Below are 13206 nucleotides of genomic sequence, written 5' to 3' on the forward strand. Positions count from 1 at the left end.
ATGGTGACTTGGGAAGACAAACGCCATCACTCCAAATGTGTGTGTCCTGTCCCTGTCCCCCCTCCCCCCCTTCTTCTTCCCCCAGCTTTATATGCTGAGTGTGATGTCATATGGTCTGGGATATCCCTTGGGTCAGCTGGGGTCAGCTGTCCCAGCTGTGTCCCCTCACAGCTCCTTGCACACCCCCAGCCTGCTCACTGGTGGGATGGTGTAAGAAGCAGCAAAGGCCTTGGCTCTGTGTAAGTGCTGCTCAGCGGTAATGAAAACATCTCTGAATTGTCAACACCATTTCCAGCATAAATGCAAACATAGCCCCAGACCAGCTACTATGAAGAAAATTAACTCTACCCCAGCCAAAACCTTGACTTCCCACCTCTCATCCTTGGTTGCCTATCCGTACTGCTCTGTGAAGTCCAGGCAAGAGCTTTTCATTTAAGTACCTCTCTGTAAATTCCCTAATGCAATTTCAGGAAGTGGGAAAAATCATACAGTAGTGTTAAGACAGTATAAATAGTAGTGCTTGCATCATTCTTCTTTCTATAGAAGCAAGCACTGATTTATTCTTATGATTGTTTGCTTATTTGAAGAAGATCATAATAAAGATAATAAAATAGTAAAAAATCAGGACTTCTGATTTAAGCGGCCCTCACTCCAGAAGCTTCTGGAAAGCAGATGCAAATGCCCATTAACCATATACACAACAGAAAAGGCTGGACCTAAATTATTTATGTGGTGTGATCAGTGGGAGGGGGATAAGCACAGCACACACAACAGTTGCTGCTGTAGGATAGCGGTAAGCTTGTCACTAGCCCTGGTGTGAAGAAATACTACATGGGGGGGGGGGGGGGGTGTGGTGGTGCAGGCGAGCCTGTGCATGAGGGTCGAGGACGATATATTTATTGCGAATGTTTATAATTTCTCTGATAATAGATTGTCATGTAGAGTGCAGAGAACAAAGAGCAACTCTCACCTCGCCTTCCCTTGAATATCAAGTCACCTTATCCTGTGATGTACAAGGCAAGGTAATTGCATCTCAAATGCGTGGTGCATTTTTGTTCAGAAGGTTAGCACAAAATTGATTTATGAAACAATTTTCCCTGTTTATGTCAGAGAGGCCATTTTCTGGTGAATAATTAGATATGGGTTTCTCTTGTATGGTGACATGCACTTCTGTGAAGCTATGTACAGTTGCTGCTTTTCATTACATAAAGCTCAGAGGGAATCCTGTCTAGTTGCTTCTGAGAAATATTTTCCTATGACATCATTTTAAAGATTGATTCTAGTTGATTTTGGAAGAATAATTTTTTTAATTGTGTTTACTTGTGCTCACTGTGGGTCTGGTGCTGGTCTGGAAGTTACTTCCCTTTTTTCATCTCTAAATCAATTCCTTGTTAATCCAAGATCAATGCATATGAGAATACCTGTACTGCATAATTGCATTTGACATGGAAAAAAATTGTCTTCCTGGTCCTCAAACTACCACCTGGGCTTTTGGTTTCGTAGCGGACAGCTCAGGGCAAAAATATTTTCCTGACCTAGTGCCTTTATTTTATCACAGTCATCTATCAGAGGTAGCCAAGGTTTATGCATGCTGATAGGGTGGTGGGGTTTTTTTTTCATCCTTTTACATAGATTTTCAGGTCATTTTTCAAACTTTGGTGCCTAAAGTTATGTACATAAATTATTACCTTTTTTTTTCCTGCGTATCCATTTTAATCACGTAAATACTGGATTACATTCAGATTTCCAGTAGATTTAATCTCCTAAATTTGAAATAGTGCTGTGCCTTTTATTAGATATTGCATTGAACTGAAATTTCTTAGGAAGTTATAGGGTTTCCAATGAGTTTCCTTAAAATATAATTCAAATCTCACCAAGTTTATACAAGAAAAGCTGAGCATTAAATGAACTATTTACTTTTTATAGCTGTATATTTAATCTGGGAATACAACAGGCAAAAACTTATAGAATACATTTGGGATGTTATTGGCATATTAACGTCAAAATCTTAAAAAATAATGTATTTATGAATTTGTTAGATTAACTGGATCTCTTTTAAATGTACTATATAAGAAAAGAGTTATAATTCACTGAATAAGCTGATGCCTAGAAAAATCAGACCCCATGTTTAAGAAACTGTGGTGTTTCTACAAATCCAGGATTGTTGCTTCAAATAGGTTTCTTTTAAATTTGTAGATATTTTAACTTTACTTCCTCACTTCCTTAGTGTAGACTGAAAATGGTTTTTTTGTGGGTTTTTTTCAGGGAAAAATATATTCCATTCCCAATTAAATTTCAACTCTAATTTCAGAGTTTGGCTTTCATATTACTAGAAGTAATCTTGACAGTGCTTTAACACAACTGAAAGTCATTATAGCTGCGGTGATTTGTTTACTCTTTGTCGGGACAGCAATGAAAGCACTTTTTTCTTCCTCCTTAAATGTTCTAAGTGCACTCTCTTTTTCTTTCCCTAAATACTTGTAAATAAAGGCCATGCCTTTAACACTTGAAGAACTTTGAAAGAGGAAGAGGAGATTTTGTTCCAGAATATTTTGAATAGTAAAACCACAATTTCTTTTCAGCTGGTCTTACAGTTATGCAGTTTCTCTGATAAAAGCACTGTACACATCTGGTTAAATGCCTAGAATTATATTTCTCCATTGTTGTTGTCTATTAGGCAGAATCTTCTACTGGAATTATGAAAGACAGCTTTTCCAAACATGTGGAGAGGAGGAAAATATAGAGGGTCTGACAAGTACACGGAATATTAACAGAAAATTCTGCTATTGATAGGAGGGCTTCTGTAAACCCAGAGCAACGCAGAGTCAGCTCTGTAACAGGATGGGCAGTTCAAAACTCTGCAGGCAGGTATTTCTGACAAGGCGGTCCAGAATTTAAACTTCTGTGACCTTCTACCAAACCTTAGATAACAAAGGCAGACTAGAAATAGTACTAGCTGCGGTCATAAAAATCATCCACCCAGACTGAAATCTTCCTTAAAATAGAAGTTACAGCCTTCTTGGGAGGATCATTCCTAAAGATTAACAGAGCATTCACTACTTGTGGGGAAAAAAAATGGGCCTAAAATTGGAAGGCGTCATTTTATAGAGCAGACATGGCAGGACAGAGACAGGGAGTCGTGGAGAGGGGAAGCGAGGCCACCCCCAGCATCTCAGAGGAAGCAATTAGAATGAACTCCATGTGCGGGGAAAAAAATCACCCTGTTGACACGAACATCACTGAGAGACCGGCAGGTCCCTGCACTGGCTGGCTCTGGTGAGTGGAGGCTAGACAGACACAGAACTCTGATTGTATTGATCTAGGTAATAAAAAATTTAAAAAGAATAAGAAAAAGGTCTTTTTTTTTTTTTTTTTGTAGGAGCAGGAATGAGCTAGGAAACTGATTGCAGAATAGGCTGGTAACTTATTGATCACTGTTCAGGGCAGCTGGAAGTGGAATAAAAGATATAGGGAGGGGAAGGCCAGCAGCCACCCCACAAACAAGTAGATGAACTCTGGCTGGTATATGGGTGTATGGGAAAACTGGGATCCAGACACATCAGCTCTTGATCAAGTTATGTGGCAGATATTTAAAAGAGAATCAGAGATGGGAGACTTACCGGTTTATGAAATTTGTAGCTACACAAATTCCAAGACAGTGTTTCATCACAAGTTTCTCCTCACTCTGTCTAAAGTGGTTGGCCAGCCATTGTCCACTGCAATATTTTACACCCATGTTGACATAAAAAACCATTTTGATAAGTAGATGGCTGAGATCAATAGATTTGTGGTGTCATTAACAGACATGCATTATAGCATACAGAGAACCGATTATTTATTCATACATAGAATAGTTCCCAATGGACTAGACGTTTTACAACCTACATGTAAAATAGGCTCAGTGAGATCAAAATGTAAATGTTATAACTCATGTAGAAAGGTTTGGAGAGTGGAGAAAGTGTAACTTTCTCATATATTTGCTCATTAGAAAGTCTAGTCCATAACACATGAAATACCAACAATGCCATATTCTCAGTTTCTGATAGGCATGATAGCAGACTGAGTTCAGCAAAGAGTATGGAAGGAGTGGATTGCTCTAGAGAATGTTCTAGATGCTGTTGTGTCCTAGCTTACTCTGCTGAAGGATACCGAGTAGAATATCTGCTCCACTCCATTACACTCGTTAACACTGCATGCTACAACCAGCATGCACTTCTGATGTTGTTCAGAAATTTACACAGAAAATGGCCCTAATTTGCTAACCTACTAACATGCGGTATTGTTCACACACCAGGAACATCCTACATGCTACTTAGCTAAATTGCTGCTTCTGCTTTTTCATTCCTAAATAACAGCAGTCCAGCGAATGACAACTCGTACAACCAATGTGTAAGTGACTTGATTTAATATTCCTAAAATGTAACACCACTTCACATATGACTTAAAATACAGTGAAAATATAGTTGTGTTTTCATATACATGAAAACAAATTTCAGCTTTGCAAGTACTTTGGGCCTGCCATAGAAACGCTATAAGAGAAGAGGTGACCACCTATTAATTATTTTAGACGGGTGATGACATATAATATTGCAAAATAGGAGTAACCCATCTTTTAAGAATCTGAGCAGAAATTATTTTCAGTTGTCTGCAACTCCATAAATATATAAGAAAAATCTTGACATTAAACATTGGTGATGAATCATGACTTCTTTATCTTTAATGCTTTAAGTTTCATAGATCACGGTATGTATGAACTCTTCACAGGCTTTCATACCATGATTATTGCTGTGGACTTTTTCTATTTTGTTTTTGCTCGTTTATCCCTGAAAATCTATAAAGATGTCAATGTAATGTCATGACTCATCACACACCTCCTTTACACACACATATTTGCTTAAAAATATGTCTGCTAGGAGCACCTGAAATATTGCTATATTTTGAAAATAAAACTTCTTCCTATTTATTTGAGTGCAGAACATCATTCTTTGGTTAACCTGCAGCTTGTTTCTACATAGGTATTCATATGAACCATGGTTACTTGACTGTAGCAATGAAAGTTATCTGTATACCTGAGTAAGTTTATGGCCTGAGTTAAGTGTTTCTTTTTTCTTTTTCCTGCAGGGAATAGAATTCTTAACATAGGTCACAGAAAACTTTACAAAAGTTTTATACAAAGTTTCGTATATGAAAGACTGAATGAAGGAAAGCACTCGGCATTATTTTTCCCCCTCCAATCTTCTAACTTAAATCTAGATTTATCTGCATATAAATATACAGAACATTTTCTGTAATTGCTCTCCTAGCACAGCAGATGACTTGTCAGTAGATAATAATATACTTTACACTTAATTAATTCTTGCATATGTACTATTAGAAAGCATTTTACAAATAAGACCATACAGTAATGACCACTTTACAGCTAGAGAGAGAAGAGAGATATTAATCGATTTGTTAAGAGCTAAGCAAAGGATAAAAGCAGGATCAAATATAGAACACTAGGATAAAATTCTTATGTGCTTTATTTCAACAAGAAGTTTGCTGTTCATTTCTATGGAGCAATGATTTTATCCCAAGTGCCCTACCTTCTTATCTATAGGACAGCGTAGCCTAGCACTCATTGCATTTACCTGCACTTGAGATAATTGACCCCAGCCAGCCACTAAGCCCAACAGAGGGTGTTCACTCTTAATATAGTATTTTTATTTTAATTTTTGTCTTTGTATGGACTGCTGTGCTCGTGCATGAGGTCCCTTTCACTTCAACTACCTGCAATTAGAAATTTAAATATAAACTAGTTCTCTGAGCCTCTTTTGTTGCTAGTGAAGAAAAGATCTGCAACTCCAGAATATGCTTCATTCCACCTATCTGAAGACAAAGATGAATTATCAGTGTAAGCTGGTCCTGCTGTCAGAAGAAGCTGTTCTGGAGTTTTCCCCCTTCTTCATGTATTCATTGCAAAGCGTGAGATGCAGCGTGTGGTGAGTGCATCTGAGCTGAAACTAACCGGGGAGAAAAGTGGCTAGTTTTCAGCCAGTTCAGGTCTCTGGAATGATTTACCACACAGTTGTACAGATGTTGGTATCAGCACAAGAGACAAACCTATGCAGGGCTGGGAAGAAGGGGCTGTGAGTAAAAGCAGTGCAAGACTGCTTTCTTTGCTGGGTAGCACCAGGTTACAGGATCTACCAAACTCTAGTCTTATCCACCTGTGCTGGTTTTGGCTGGGACAGAGTTATTTTTCTTTGCAGTATGGGGCTGTGTTTTGGATTTGTGCTGGAAACAGTGTTGATAACCCAGGGATGCGTTTGTTACTGCTGAGCAGGCTTGCACAGAGCCAAGGACTTTGCTGCTTCTTACATCACCCCACTGCCAGCGGGCTGAGGTAGCCACAACAAATTGGGCGACACAGCTGGGACAGCTGACCCCAACTGACCCAAGGGATATCCCAATACCATATGACGTCATGCTCAGCATATAGATCTGGGGGAAGAAGAATGAAAGGGGGAGGTAGCGTCATTTGGAGTGATGGCGTTTGTCTTCCCAAGTAACTGTTGTTACATGTGCCAGAGCCCTGCTTCCCTGGGGATGGCTGAACACCTGCCTGCAGATGGGAAGTGGTAAATGAATTCCTTGTTTTGCTTTGCTTGTGTGTGTGGCTTTTGCTTTACTTATTAAACTGCCTTTATCTCAACCCAGGAGTTTTCTCACTTTTACTCTTCTGCTTCTCTCCCACCAAAGGGGAGCGAGTGAGCAGCCACGTGGGGCTGAGCTGCCGGCCAGGGTTAAACCACGACACCACCCAGCATATCAGGCAAGGTTAGTCTCACCTAGAGTTTATGGGCAATCAGTGCTAACTGGCATTAACCTTATCTGCTGAAGTTTAGTGTGATATCAGTACAATGAGGCCTTTTTCAACTCTGCCTCCATGAAGGGATTTGCGATGGTTAAATAATGATCAGATAAATACTGTTACTGGAAGTGGAAACGCTGAGTCCTCTGTTTATTTGTAACATCTTACATGCGAAGACTTTGTTAGCTTCTAGACATTCTAATTATTAAAATTTTAAGAAATATAAAATTGAAAAAGACTGAACAGTTTCCCTCCATTCTCTGATTTTATATTTGATCTAGTTAGAATTCTCTTAGATACTTATTTATTTTAGTGAGAAGGCAAGCCCAAAAGGATTAAACCTTGCCTGCAGCTTTGTTTTTGAGCAAAAGTCAATTATGGCTGGCTAAATATCCCTGAGGTAAACATGTGTGAGGTTGATAATGTGGTTAGAATAGCAACAGCAGTTGTAAAGGAGACACTGGTGTTGATGGAGTTAACATATTCCATATTGCTATTGTGCAAAATATTACAGACACTTCCAGTCGGGGAGCATCAATCAATTTTTGTTAACTTTCAGTATGTTTTCTTCCTGATGGAGCTAATATTACATCTAAATATTATGTGTGCTGCATCTGTAAATTTCATTCCATTTGCTTAAGGAATCCTTCTGTATGAAAGATGTGATTTAAAAAACTACATTATTTACATGGTGCCATTGGATTGATTGTAGAATGGGTCAAATCCTGCTATCCTTAATGAGGAAAATATTGACTAATGACTTAAGTAAATATTATCTGAATTCAATGAATGTTTAAGTCTCTTGTATTAAGTATTCAGAGGAGCAGAACCTGGTTCATAGCTTTTCCTCTTATGAGTGCACTTAACCAGCCCTGCTCACACTTACTATTTCCTTCTATATTTTGCCAATCAAAATTATGCAGCTTCAACAGATAATGCTACAAACATCATATATCACAACATTATGCAACCCCATAGCAGAATTCACCGTGGCAACTGCAAGTTTCTCACATTTAGAGAAAAGAACTGGAATTATGTTCCTACAGGCTGGCTGAGTGCTTTAACCACTGACATTGGATGAAGGGAGGCAGAAGCTGCAGTACAACTGTCTTTCAACTATTTTGGAGAAAAGGCTGATTTTACTGCAGGAGAAGGTAAAGGGACTGTGACATGTAGAGAAAGAATAGCATTCCTTCACCATAGAGAGCAGTGGGTCTTAGCACACCTCTGCATCAGCTAGCTTGAAGTGACTCCTGACTAGGACATTAACACAAAAAATGCCAGCGGGAGGTCGCAGGCTCTTTCAATGCATTTTTTAGGAGCCTAATGCCAAACGTTGGTCTATGACTTTCCATGAGTGGTAGGGCATCTAACGCCTTTGCCCCTCTAGTCTTCTCAGTGTATTTTGTCGCCCGATCTATAAAATGGAAATAATTTTATCTCTCGGGATGCTGGGAATAGAAGATTGCAAGACACTCAACTATTGAGGTGATCTATGGTGGTGGTTTGACCCTGGCTTGATGCAAGGTGCCCACCAAAGCCGCTCTGTCACTCCGCTCCTCAACCAGACAGGGGAGAGAAAATATAACAAAGGCTCATGGGCTGAGATAAGGACAGGGAGATCACTCAGCAGTTACAGTCACAGGCAAAACAGACTTGACTTGTGGAAAATTAGTTTAACTTATTACCATTTAAATCAGAAAAAACACCTTCCCCTCACCTTTCCCTTCTTCCTGGTCTTAACTTAATTCCCTATTTCTCTACCTCCTCCCCCTGAGCAGCACAGAGGATGAGGAATGGAGGTTATGGTCAGTTCATCACATGTCTCTGCAGCTCCTTCCTCCTCACGCTCTTCCTCTGCCCCAGTGTGGGGTCCCTCCCATGGTAGACAGTCCTCTATGAACTTCTCCAACATGAGTCCTTCCCACAGGCTGCAGTTCTTCATACAGTGCTCTAGCGTGTGTCCCCTCCACAGGGCGCAGACCTTGAGGAACAGATTGCTCCACCGCGGGTCCTCCGTGGGATCACAAGCCCTGCCAGCAAACCTGCTCCAGCCCAGGTATCCCTCAGGTCACAGCCTCCTTTGGGCATCCACCTGCTCCGGTGTGGGGTTCTCCATGGGCTGCAGGTGGGTATCTGCTCCACTGTGGGCCTCCATGGCTACAGGGACACAGCCTGCCTCACCATGGTTTTCACCACAGGCTGCAGGGGAATCTCTGCTCTGGCACCTGAAGTCCCCCTGCGCCTCCTTCTTCACTGACCTGGGTGTCTGCAGAGTTGCTGCTCTCACACAGTCTCACTCCCCTGTCTCAGGGGTGCAGATTTCCTACACATACCCCCACCCCACCCCCCACCCCCCAATATGCTATCCCAGAGGCACTACCATCATCACTGATGGGTGCTTCCTTGGCCAGCAGCAGGTCTGTCTCAGAGCCGACTGGCATTGGCTCTCTTGGATGTGGGGGAAGCTTCTGGCATCTTCTCACAAAAGCCACCCCTGTAGCCCCCTCCCCTTACCAAAACCTTGCCGTGCAAACCCACTACAGCCGTGGTTAAAATAACCAAACATTGACAGATAGAAAAAAGGTGAAGAAGTAACTTGAATGTATTATACCCATTTTGTTGAAATGGCTAGCCAAGAAAAGAACCAGTGAAACTAACAGGGATAGGTAATTTTACAACAGGTACTGTTTTTATTTCTTAGCAATCTATGAAATACCATTATACAGGATATAACCTGATTGCCATAGGTTGAATTAATCCTTTCCCACTGTCTTCTTAAGGTATTTTGCATTTATTTACTAGACTGTTGTGTGTTCTAGGTGGTCGTTTTCCTGGATGTTCCATTTGCTGTCCTCTTCCCTCTGCTCTTCCAGAAAGGTTACGGTAAACAAAAAGGAAATCAGTGACTGATATGACAAGGTATTTGGCCACATGTGTTGATCTCACAGTATATGAAAAATAGTATGCTTCCTCTCAATTGTGGTCTAACTGCCTAACAGCCTGAGTTACTCATTCAAAAATAAAATGCAAAATAGCAACAAAAATTTAAAGGCATAAATCTTTTAAGTTGTTCAGGTGCAAAATGTCTGCAAAATTATTTCAATGAGAAGTAGGAACTAAAGTGCTTTTGAGGATTGAGGCTATAGAGTTTCATTTTCTACTGAATTATGCTATTGTACTTCTATTTGCATTAGTATATTTTACCTATTTAACGGACTACAAAGTCCAATTTATCAATTTTCCTCTAAGCTGGCGTTATTCATGTTATGGTGGAATATATTTATACCTATTGATTTAATGCTGTTTCTGTTCCACGACCAAAACACAGTAAGCATGGGGCAATGAATATCAAAGTACTCTCAATTACAGAGACCTCCTGTGAAGAGCTGAAATCCCCATCAATGGAAGGAAGTTGAATGTGTTGAACTCCAACGTAAATTATAAAGATAGAATAAAACAATCTTAGAGCATTATGAAAGATTTCATTTGGAGAATAAGGATGCAAAATCAAGAACACAAATATTGGAAAATGCCAGAAGTCTTTGCAATCTTACTATGACCCCTTTCAATGTATGTCATGTGAAAGTGTCTTTAATTACAAGTTCTCATATAATTTTTGTCACAGTCCCTGACTAATTTAACACCCTGAATGGGTGATACCCCCAAAATGAGTAGTAATTAGGTATTTACTTTAGTTTTCTTTGTTTGAGATGTGGGACTCCCTTATGTTTCCCTTGCAAGATTAAAACTTAATCCTGAATGTAGAAATACTGACCTTGTCAGCATAGAAATACTTCCTATCGTACTCTTGCCTAGTGTCATAGTGCTCCTTAGCTATTTATTAATTTAACTTCAATGTGTTCTTGTGTTAAAAGATGCCATTTTCCCTGTTTTAGAGATGGAAGAACAAGATTCTCAAACGCACTTAAAACAAGGTAAGAGGCAGGGTTTTTTCATAATTTATATTCACAATTTGTTTTCATAATTTGTGTGATCTGGTAGCAAAGGCTGCATGGACTATGAGGAGTAACACTGAGTTCTTACCTTATCTATAAAACAGATTCCACAGACCACGTGGGGGCCATAAAACGAGGAGCACGCAATCACCTAGGAGATTTCTGATTTAAGGGACCTCTGTAATGGTGCGCTGACATTCTGACACATAAACACGATAGCAGAAGTAAAGGTAAAATTTAACTCTTCGAGGTAATGCATGCAAAATTATGTTTCTTTCTTTGCAGTCCCTTGTCATGCTCATTACACGGATCTTGGCTTCTGCAGTGAGTGATGTGAATGGGGATCTGATTCGTCCCACAGCCCTCTGAACTGATAGAGGGCTGGCACTGGATGAAGTGGAGGTGTCACTGGTGGGCAAAAAGTATTAAAACTTTCTTTACATGAAATTCTTTATAATTCTTTGTAGTATACCAATGTAATATGTGTTTTGTAACATTTTTGTGTAAAAAATGTCTGTAAAAAAGCATAGTTCACGTGGAATTGTTTTATGCAAAGTAGGATAATGCTTGTAACTCTTCTATATGGGTTATTTCAGGCTGCCCTCGTCTTTCTTTAGCCGCTCTGTCCCCGACACTAAAATCAAAACCCAGGTGTCATCCCACATCAGCTCGGCCTAAAATATCATGTAACGGCCTTTCATGTGCTCACATTTTCATGATATGAAATACAATAGACTAAAAAGATCATACCTGGATTGTTGCATTAAGTACGTTCAATACAAATCTCTAAATAAAAAAGTCCATCAATGGAAAAGAATTCCAATATCTTGCCTTTTTCTTTGTTTACTCTAATTATGTAGGTTATAAAATTGAACCATTTTTGGTAAACCCCCTTTCTTGTCAGTGAAAATACTGCACCTTTCTCATTTGGGCAAGCATTTATTCAAGGTGTTCAACGTGATTTGTGCGTAGTTTAACTCCTTTTGAGAAGTTAATGCTGAGATATGCTCATAACAGGTGTTGCAGATCTCATGTTATTTGATATTGATATAAAAACATATTGCATCTTCTGCCTTTATATGCTAGGAGGACTGATAGGAGCTGATAAATATGGAGATATTTAATGCAATTCCTTTAAAGGAATTTAAGCATTTATGTTAGAAGCACAAATGAAAGACTTTTGATTTTTGTGCAAATAAATGTAATAAGGATATCTTTTTTTTTACTTCCCCAAATGCCTGTGCTTCTAACATACCATAAGAGATGATCTGCTATTTTAACAACCTAGGGGGTTGCTTCTAGTAGCAGTTGCCCTTGGTGAAGAATATATTTGCAAAGGATCAGAATGACCTTGTACTTTTGAGCCAGATTGGTGCTATTAGTATGTGATTTTGCTGAGAAGCTCCTAAAGAGGCAGTTATATTGTCTGTTGCTGCAAGTGCAACAGCACTATAGGAATATAAAAACAGGCATTGCAAAAAAATAATGCAAGTGGTACTTGCAATATCACTGCATCAGAACTGCAGCGATTTTGACACTTTATTGATACCATAAGGTTTCAAACATGCAAGTAGTTTTTTTGTATTCTCTTTAATTCAAAATAGCAGCACATGTGTGAATGGTGAGCAACACTCATAGCAGGTGTTCCAGGTCTCCTCGAAGACACAAAGTATTGTTGTCCCTCCTTTTTTCAGTTTGTGGTCCCCTTAAATCACTGGTTTATAAGCTGTGGAGAAATACATAGGAAAATAAAGAAAAATTAAAGATCTCAATTTCATCCCTGAAATGTGGAACAGTTCTGGGAATCCTGAAGTTGTTAAGGGGCAGAGGATGTAATTTCTCACCCAGATACATTAATGGTAAGTTCCTGATGACTCATTGCTTGTCATGCATCAGAAACAGCAGTGACTTAAAGAATGAAGGTTTGCAGAAAAACAAGGGAGCTGGGTAATGTACTTCTTAGAGGGGAGTTTTAGGCACAACAAACCTGGAGCTGGAGTTTTATTGCTACTTGCTTCCACAGGAAAAAAACATCACCCACTAAATCCTATATTATCAGAAAGGTTTTAATATAATGGGTGTGAATTTTGTTAAGGACCAGACTGTAAGAGATGTAAACTCACATGAGGTTTTATTCTACAAATTAATAATTTAGAACTGTCTCCCTTTCTGTATCTGTTCCTGACAGGATCAGGAGTCCATAGTAGAAGGAATCATTCTCTGATCAAATAGGAAAACTATGTAATATCTGAAGTGGTCATTGGCACTATAAGGCAGTGATCCTCAACTAATCTGGATATGTCATATTGAAAAGAAAAAAAAATCCCCCCCCCAAAAATACATCTAAGTTAAAGCAAAAACCAAAAAATACCACAACCCTGTACAACTGTCTGCAAG

At 39.4% G+C, this 13206-nt stretch overlaps 1 long non-coding RNA gene across 2 annotated transcripts; it reads left to right on the top strand.

The window, feature by feature from the left end:
- Positions 1-224: 224 nt before the first annotated feature.
- On the top strand, positions 225-11616 carry LOC119150492. Of its 2 annotated transcripts, none has more exons than XR_005105075.1 (6): positions 225-5978; positions 6739-8004; positions 8826-9772; positions 10729-10788; positions 10914-10995; positions 11095-11616. It is a non-coding gene; the product is annotated as an uncharacterized LOC119150492 (long non-coding RNA). The 2 variants fall into 2 exon arrangements; XR_005105074.1 differs by having other exon boundaries at positions 10750-10788.
- The last annotated feature ends 1590 nt before the right edge of the window (positions 11617-13206 follow it).

Source organism: Falco rusticolus, chromosome 6 (genome assembly GCF_015220075.1).
Source record: "Falco rusticolus isolate bFalRus1 chromosome 6, bFalRus1.pri, whole genome shotgun sequence".
Lineage (NCBI taxonomy): Eukaryota > Metazoa > Chordata > Aves > Falconiformes > Falconidae > Falco > Falco rusticolus.